Source organism: Panicum virgatum, chromosome 8K, assembly GCF_016808335.1.
Source record: "Panicum virgatum strain AP13 chromosome 8K, P.virgatum_v5, whole genome shotgun sequence".
Classification (NCBI taxonomy): Eukaryota; Viridiplantae; Streptophyta; class Magnoliopsida; order Poales; family Poaceae; genus Panicum; species Panicum virgatum.
Genome location: NC_053143.1, coordinates 52,446,749 through 52,456,464, shown reverse-complemented (window position 1 = coordinate 52,456,464; position 9,716 = coordinate 52,446,749). Strand labels below are relative to the sequence as shown.

Here is a 9,716-nt window from a genome sequence, read left to right as displayed (position 1 = left end):
GTATACCCAACATTAACTTATCGGTTATGCTGCATTAAAAGATATTTTTTTTACCCGTAGCATTAGCACGGGCCAAATTACTAGTAATAGGAAAGTTCATATTGCTCCCCTAAACTTGTCAAGGAGTTCGAAAAACCCTCCTGAACTATGAAACCGGACATCGTACACCCCGAACTCTTGAAACCGTTTGATATGCCCCCTAGGACCAAAACCTCCCGCCACACCAGAGCGGTTTTTTCTCTTTTTTTTTCTCCCTTCAACTTTCATTGCAAAAAAAATAATTAAATGGGTCTAAAAATTATGAATTTTTTTTACAGAGGTAGAGTAGGTGATAGGGAAACTATTTTAACTATTTTTTTTACTTGAAATGCAAAAAAGTTTGAAATATAAATATTTGAATATGGGTAAAATTTAAGTTTCGTTGAAATTTTAGGGCATCAAAACATGCTCTAAAATTTACTAAATTTGAAACTTGAGGTTCATTTTGAACTTATTTTATCATGTTAATTTTATTTTACTCATTTTCCATAGCAATATTTTAAGTTTGTTTGTAAAGGGCAAATCTGCACTAAATTTGATCGTTCTAATAAAATTTTGAAAATTATTGTGGAACATAAGTAAAATAAAATTAATATGATAAATTAAGTTCAAAATGGACCTTAAGTTTCAAATTTGGTAAATTTTGGAGCGCGTTTTGATGCCCTAAAAATTCAATGAAACTTAAATTTTACTCATATTCAAATATTTATATTTCAAAAAAATTTCATTCCAACTAAAACAATAGTTAAAATAGTTTCCCTATCTCCTACTGTACCTCTGTAATTTTTTTTATAATATTTAGACCCATTTAACTATTTTTTCTTGCTATGAAAGTTGAAGGGAGAAAAAAAAGAGAAAAAACCGCTCTGGTGTGTCGAAAACTAGGGTGGTTTTGGTTCTAGGAGGGTAAATCAAACTTTCAAGAGTTCGCGGTGTAGGATGTCCGGTTTTGTAGTCCAGGGAGTTTTCCGGACTTCTTGACAAGTTTAGAGGGTAATATGGACTTGCTCCTTTATAATAAATACTCGAGATGAACTCTTCATTTGCGTTTTTAGTGTTTTGCATTCTAAACTAAGCTTTGATTTCATCTTATTTTTTAAGTTTTGTACGGATCACATGGAAATCCCACCTCCAAATTTTACTTTGTTAAAATTTTACTTTGTGTTTAACTCGGGTGTGCGGCGGTTCCTCTAGACACCGCACACATCAGGCGGCGCGCGGCGCGACGGAACCAGTGTGGTGGGAGGCGTTGCTTTCGCGTACTTTCGCGTACAAGCGCAGGCTTTTACCCCGGAGTTAACAGAGGCCATCGGAGGAGAAATCTTTTGGTGCGATTCCTGGGTGTGGCTTAGGGGCTGTTTGCTTCATGAGACTTATATATACAAAAGTCCCTACACTTTAGTCCCTAAAGAATCAAACATGAGGAATTTTTAGGGACTTAAAGTGCAAGTCCGGGCTAAAATTCAGAAGTCCCTCTTGAGGAGCTTTTCAGGATTAAAAGCCCACATGAGGCCTACAATTCCACCCCTACCTCCTGTCCTCACCTCTTGGATGTATACAGATTAGGAGTAATATGGGCTTTTGTGCACTCATTTAACGACCTCTAGTCTATTTTAGTCTCTGGAATCAAACAGGTAGGGATTAAAGTTTTTAGTTTAGGGGCTAAAATTAATCTAGAGACTTTTGGCAACCAAACACCGCCTTAGGGATGGCATTTTACTGCCTATGCACATTCCGAGGTGTGGCTTTTACTGTAGCTTTCAGACATTCCTTCTGTTTTGGAGAAAGCGATGAGAGAATGTATTACCAGTGGCCCAGTGGGCTCCTTTACTACCAATGTAGCACATGTATAGGTGGTAATGGATCATGGCTTTATTGGTCTCTCCAGAGTCCAACTTAGTCCTTATATATTTTTAACTTAAAATTATATAAGATTAGAGCTCGAACCCGACCTTTAGATTATCTAAGTAAAATTTTAAAACCAGTGGCCTAGTGGGCTCCTTGTTATTCACTGGTGGCTTGGAGCGGCGAGGCAGGGGCCGGGCCCAAGCCAAGAAGCACAATGGCACTTGGCACGTGTGCACGGGACGGGCCCAGAGTTGTTCAACACATGAACAAACAAGCTACTACTACTCGATCTTGTTTGTTCCTCTTATCAGGTAAGGCAAGTGCGATTCTTTTGATACCGAAACAACATCTATGTTGGGTACACGTAACCTCTCGGTTTCCCAGTCAGCGATGCCGCGGAGCCCCTTGGTCTTGCCGGCGACGTCCTTCCTCATCTTGATGTACCCCTGGTCGCGCCCCGTGCTCCCCTCCATGAGTTGTTGACGATCCTGTACCACACGGCCCGTTGTGCACGTCGTTATGCATGGACACCGCCACTGGCTGCGCCGCCACCGCATTCGCAGCGATGCCTCGCTCCGGGTGGCTACCCACCACCAGAGCCCCGCGATGGCAGCTTAGCCCCGTTAGAGCAACTTCAATGAAGCCCCCCTAACAAAACTCCAACCTCGTTTCTTAGGAGATGACAAAAAAAAAATCAACTCCAACGGAGCTGCTAAATGGGTTCCTATTTTGTATGGCCCCGCAAATTCCACCCCAAGGCCCCATCAATAGGAGCCTCCTATTCACCCTCTCAAACGTGGGTCCACCTATTTTTTCCCTTTTTTTCTTTTTCTTTCTTTCTTCCCTACCGCTTCCGGGCAGACACCGCCGCCCCAACCTCCTCTGCCGCCGCCCTCCTGCTCCGGCCTCCCCACCGCCATGTCCGGCTTCTTCGGCACGGGCGGGGCGCCCGAGAAGCACGAGATGGGAATCCCTTTTTTGTTGATAGCAGGCCCCACTCGAAATAGGGTCTTGGGCTGCTTCTTCCACTGGAATTGGGTGTCAATTTTTGGCCTCCTATTTTATGCAAGCCGGTCTGCAAATGGAATCTGGGGGCCCAAATTTGCAGGCCGCGCTGGAGTTGCTCCGCCTTCGTGGTGATGCCGCCGCCGAGGATGCTTCCCCGTCCGGATCCGGTGGATGCCTTCCACCACGGCCACCGCTGAGAAGGCCCACCACGATCCCGATTAACCAATTCATGTTAATTAACTCAGCTCGCTGTGATTAAGCAGCCAAGTACGTGGTCAAAGTATTCATTTTTGTATCTCTCCTTTTCATCTAGTATGCTTTGGTTTCTAATTATTCAAGCTTGCAGGCCATCGATCCTCGATCTACTAACGCAAGCCTAAATACTACTATTACTACCACCTACCGGAGTTGAAGTGTTGAACGATGCAGCGTGTAGCAGCCGGAGTTGAACGAAAAATCGCCAAATGGACACAAATAAACTCCTGCTGTGGTCGCCCTGCAGCCTTGGGACGGTTGCATACGTCTGCACGTCGACACATGGTGGATTGTTGGTGGAGTGCTAGGCCATGCATAGCAATTGGCCTGGAATACCTAGTACAAATACTTGTACTCCACCATCTTACCAGGCCATCAGTCAAATACTGGTCGATGCTTATAGTTAACATGGAATTGATACTTACTGGTGCAAACAATAAGTAGTTTATTAGCAAAAGATAAGTCATCTAACAACCATAAAATAATTCTTCTATACACTCTGTTTTGCTGGCTGCTTCTCCAGCCAATCAACAATATTTTTCTCTCACACCAAACCAGCACCAGCCACCAACCATCAGCCAGCCAGCAGTAATTTTCTCTTACAACAAACCAGCACCAGCCACCAGCCGCAGCTAGTAGAACAGAGTAAGGCTCAATTAATACATGCTAAATTAGACAAACCTAACCAGCCATTAATGTAAGGCCAACTTACTCCTTTCTCTCGTAATGTTTCTTGGTTCTTGTGTCCAAATCGGCTGCAAGCTTAGGTCAGTCTCAATGGGAGTTTCATAGAGAGTTTCATGACATTAAATACCATCACTTTTGCTGACATGTCAAGAAGAGAGAAGAATGAAGTTTCATGGGATGTGAGTAGAGTTTTTTCACCATGAAATCCATCTGGCACGATTACCTAGTTCTCAGTCTAGGTAACTGTGTCCATAAACTTACTTCTCCTCTCTCTTCTCTCTTCCATCTCAGCATTTAGTCTGTTTGTAGCCTCATATAATACTTACTCTATGACGCCCAACCTAAGCAGTAGGACCCGTGTCGATCGGAGCTGGATCCAACCGGAGCCGAGACATCAACCATTAGAGCAAGGACAACAAAGATATTTTATATTGAGTCTGATCTCTCTCATATTTCTTTCGCTCCCCCCTCTTAATTAACTATTCTTTGCTAGAAACCCATGTAGAGGTAAATGCTGATAAAGATGGCTTTAATTAAGCCCCTTATTGTATTTGCTGTTAATTCATGTGACCTCGAGTCAGACGTATGCTGATCGATGGAAACAGGTGAAATTTTTGAATGTATGTTGCAGACATTTGGATCAAGTTTCGATCTGCCCAGGCTCAGGGTTGCATGGCCGGCCGGCAAACTCGATGACGGCAGCCAGCACTCAACTCAGAAAGCATGTGGGTTAGCAGTCAAATTGATGATGGCATCATTAATCATGGTTGGCATAGATGGATGTACTCCCTCGCTCCGTCTCATGATCAAAAGAAAATTTCTGGCCCCAAAATTTTGTACCATGACGAGCCCATTGCCTATAGTTGGGTCCCACCAATTAATAGGCCAACATCATTTCCACTTTTCAGTTCCAATCTTGTGTCATTTATTTTCTCCCTACTTTGTTTCCCTGTTGCACGACAGCCACCCCGGCGCATGCTGCACGGGCTGCGGGCGGAGGTCTTTTCTCATCACCACTAATTTGTCTGAGTAAATTCTAGAAGAGTGCTCATTATTATTTTATTAATCATGCTGCACTACTTTGTTTCCGTCTCGAGGTCAAGGATATCCTCCTCAACGACAACATCCCCACGGTGGGCGTCATCGGCACTGGGCCCATCATTGACGACAGCACCCGCAACTTCACCTCCGAAGGCTACCCCTTCGGCACCAGCTTCGCGGGCTCCATCTACACGTTGTACTCCTTCACAAACGAGCTATTCCTCTTTGGGTGCAACCTCACGGTGATGCTGGTGGAGGACGGCAAGGAAAGCAATCCCAAAATCAGCGCCGGTTAAGTCGCACCTCCATCTGTTCACCAGACTTATCCAAATATAAAGGCATCAAAGACAAGCTCTGCTTTGGCATTGGCTGCTGTCAGGCGGAAATCGCCGTCGCACCAAGGAACTACAGCGACTTTCTCCGTGGTTTACCCAATGCTGTGCAGGTGCAGGTGAGGTGGCAGGGGCCCAAGAACAAGTCGCCATGGCAAGTGTTCATCGCTGAGAAGGGGTGGTTCGACAAAAATGGTAGCAACCTGATCAAGGCGGACATTATTCAGAATGGCGGGCGGCTACAATCAAAATGGGCTGCCGGTCTCCTGGTTCCTTTTATTCTCCGGTGGGGCGCCTAGCCAGGCAGGCGGAGCCAGGATTTAGAGGTAGGGGGCTCTCCTTTCTTTCTTTCTCCTCCCTCCTCTCATTCCTTCTTCCTTCTCCCTCCTCTCATTCCTTCTTCTTCCTCCTCGAAATTTTCTCCTTTTTTCTTCTTCCTCCACAAAATTTGTAGGGGGGCTTCCATAGAACCCAAGGTGGTGGGGGGGGGGGGGCTTGAGCACCCCCTGCACCCTTCCCGGCTCCGCCACTGCAGCCAGGGAAGGCCGGCTTGCCAAAGGGGAACTCAGGACCAAATAAAGAATTGTGCCCCGGGAACACATCCCGCGTGCTATGCAGGAGCGATAACGCAGAGTGCGTATCCTTGTCCTATGGCTACTTCTGCAGGTGCATAAAGGGTTATGGCGGCAACCCTTACCTCCCCGGAGCCGGCGGCTGCCGAGGTTCACTACTATACTCAACTTGTTTTTACTATTAACTACTACTCTCTCTGTTTTTTTATATACGAAGTTTAAGACAACAAATTTAGTACTGCTTTATTTTCTATTTTATTAGCTTGTTTAACTATTGATTAATCCACCTTTGCATATGCTAATTGCTGTGGTGGCTGCGTCCTTATCTATATATCTTATATAGATAGCACCCACTAACTATTTCTCTCTTCATGCAAGGTATCCACCTCATTTTCCACTAAGTGTCCCACTAACTTTTAACTACCTTATTAATTACAAAAAATATTCATGTCATCTCTACAATATGCAATACTTTTAATCTTTAATTAAGTAAAGTAAAATCATATACATACTCTATTTTTTTCATCACCTATTCTTCTATAATGTGATCAAATATTCTATTGGTGTTTCTTCTTTTAGCTTATCGATTTTTACGAGATTGAATAAACAAGAAAATGTCCATATGACCTCTACTATGTGCAATACTTTTAATCTTTAATCTATTAACGTAAAGTCATATACATACTCTATTTTTGCAATACTTTTAATGTTTAATCTATTAACGTAAAGACTTATATACATACTCTATTTCTTTGAGCACTTATTCTTTTATAATGTGATCAAATATTCTATTGATGTTACTTCTGTTAGTTTATCGATTTCTACCAGATCCTGATAAAAAATAACATGCAAGTAAAATTCATATCACCTATATAGTCTATATAGATGACACCCACTAAAGTCATTAACTCTATTTTTCTTAACATGCAAGTTATCCGCATCATATATGAACCAATTATATCAAATGTCACATCAACGTCCACTAGGGCCATCTATTTATGTTTTCCATCGATTTTTTTGTTAATGTTGCCATGCAATCATCTTAATTTTTCTACTTTCAAATTTCACGTTAAAATTTTATTTAAGAAATCCCGCAGCAATGCGCGGGGTATCACCTAGTACCAGCTGATGATCCAGTCCTCGAAAAGCCCCGCTCCAAAGGTACATATCTTATTATTATTATTATTATTATTATTATTATTATTATTATTATTAGTGTAGAGCACTTCATGTTTGTGTGTTTAAAATTTTAGACACACCGGATTTTAGCTCGAGTTTGCAACGTAACATTGATAGCACCAAAGCACATATGAAAGTTTTTTTTCAGTTTCCTTTTTTTACTGCTACAAATATAAAGGGTTCACGTAGACCGAGATTACACTTCATTGCCTGTTAATTTGCTTAACCTAATTGTTTCCACTTAAATAAACTTCTCGTTACTGAGAGAGTGATAACAATATTATCTACATGCTTTCAGGTTTAATCATCGGTATAGCAATTGGTAGCGGGGTGGGCTCCATACTTTATGTTCTCCTTGCAATCTTTATGACACAAAAGTTTAAACATTTGAGGGCAAAGAAGTTGAAGCAAAAGTATTTCAAGCAAAATCGTGGACAGTTGTTGCAACATTTGGTATCCCACAATACAGTCATTGCGGAAAGGATGATCATACCAGTGGATGAGCTTTTAAAGGCAACTAACAACTTCGACAAAGCCCGTGAGCTTGGTGGTGGAGGGCATGGTACTGTTTACAAAGGGATTTTATCAGACCAACATGTCGTAGCCATCAAGAAATCAAATATAACAGTCCAAAGAAAAATAGATGAGTTCTTAAATGAGGTAGCCATCCTCTCACAGATCAACCATAGGAATATAGTAAAACTTTTTGGGTGTTGATTGGAGACAGAGGTCCCTTTGCTTGTTTATGAGTTTATTTCGAATGGAACCCTTTACCATCATCTTCATGTTGAAGGACCAAGACAATTGCCATGGGGATTGAGGTTGAGAATTGCAGTTGAAACTTCTAGTGCTCTTGCCTATCTTCACTCATCGGTTTCAATGCCAATAATCCATAGAGATATTAAGTCTAGTAATATACTTCTTGATGACACTTTGACAACAAAAGTGTCGGACTTCGGAGCCTCAAGATACATTCCTGTTGAAAAAGCAGGCCTAACTACGAGGGTCCAAGAGACTATAGGATATTTGGATCCTATGTACTTTTACATATGCCGTCTTACCGAGAAAAGTGATGTGTATAGCTTTGGTGTCATGCTTGTGGAATTGCTCACCCGGAAGAAACCATTTTCATATTTGTCCTTGGACAACGAGAGCCTTGTTTCTCACTTCGCCAACTTGCTCGACCAGGACAATCTTGTCCAAATACTAGATCCACAAGTGGTAGAGGAGGGAGGCGAGGAAGTCCATGAGGTGGCCATACATGCAGCATCATGTATAAAGTTAACAGGTGAGGACCGACCTAGGATGCAACAAGTGGAGCATGCACTCAAAGGCATTGCTGCCAGAAGAATTGAGGAGAATGGCATTGCTGCGGTGAATTGTCCATCAGAGACAAAAGAAGGGGAACGAAGCAAGATGTCGAGCAGAAGATACAATATGGAGCAAGAATTTTTGTTGTCTGCAAGTTTCCCTCGTTAGACGGGTATCTTTAATTTCTGCCGTACGCATGAGCGTAATGTAGACAGTAAGTATTTATCTGTGGTGATTCGACCAGAAACTTTACCATTTCTTTTGTTTCAGTTAGAAAGTCACCTTTTGTATGTGAAAGTTGCCTTTTGTTTATACTAGAAATTAAGTCACGTTTTGTGCGTGGAAGTCACTAGATGGTCGATGCCACCACTGCCGGCCTTGGACCCTTGGTCACCGTCGTGGTCCTGCCGGCCGCTGTGCTGCTGCCAGGGGGATGAGAGGTAAAAGAAAACTTTTTCGCGTTATTGGGGCAGGCGTGCGAGTGTGTTTAGGGTAGAATTAGATTGGGCTATGAAGGAGGGGAATAGAAGAGATTGGGCCACCAGACATTATGCCTAACACCCTAGCAGCCCGTCAAACCCAGCCCACTGTCTCTTCCTTTTTAATCCAAGTCTACTTTTCCTCCCTCAACTACCGTAAAAGTCTAATTTCGGTCCCTCAATTATAAAATCAGATATCCAGCCTCGCCAAACTATCAAAATCAGTGATCTGATCTGAGCAGGGATAAATAATAAACAAAATAAAAGAGGAAAATTGCATGGGCGTTGGGCAGCTGATGTCATGCATACCTCAGCCATGTACCGTGTGTTTGGTTGTGGGACTAGTAGGATGGAGCGGCTCCAACCCCAAAATTGGGGATGGAGCCGCTCCATCCTTTGTTTGGTTGTAGTCTTGATTTTGGGGACGGAGCGGCTCTATCTGGTGTTTGGTTGAAGGTATTGGGAAGGAAGAATGGATGTCGCTTTAACAGTGTTAGATTCCTGACACCTTGGGCCCACCTGTCATTCCCACCACCGCCATGGCAATGCCCGCATGGAGCTCGCACCCCCGGGGGGCTCGTGCAGGAGCCTCGTCCCGCCGCCGCCGGCACGCCTCGCGCCCCCCCGGCAGCGCCTCCTCGTCCCGCCGCCGCCGGCCACCTCGCCCCCCCACGGCAGCGCCTCCTCGTCCCGCCACCGCTGGCGCGCCTCGTCCCGCCGCCGCCGGCCACCTCGGCCCCCCCGGCAGCGCCTCCTCGTCCCGCTGCCAGATCCGCGCCCGAGCTCACCGCCGCCGCCGCCGCCGGATCCGCGCACGGCCGAGCTCGGGGCCGCCGGATCCACGTGCGGCGCCGGCCTCAGCTCCTCCACCGCCGCGGCCTCAGATCCTCTGCTGGGGCCGGCGCCGCCCGGCGCGGGCTCCTCCGTCCGCTCCCCCGCCGCTTTAGGTCCTCGCTCCTCGCCAG

The 9,716-nt window shown here is 44.6% G+C and overlaps 1 pseudogene; it reads left to right on the top strand.

Annotated features, from left to right (window-relative positions):
* The first annotated feature begins 4,360 nt into the window (after positions 1 to 4,360).
* On the top strand, positions 4,361 to 8,617 carry LOC120645950 (annotated as a pseudogene).
* The last annotated feature ends 1,099 nt before the right edge of the window (positions 8,618 to 9,716 follow it).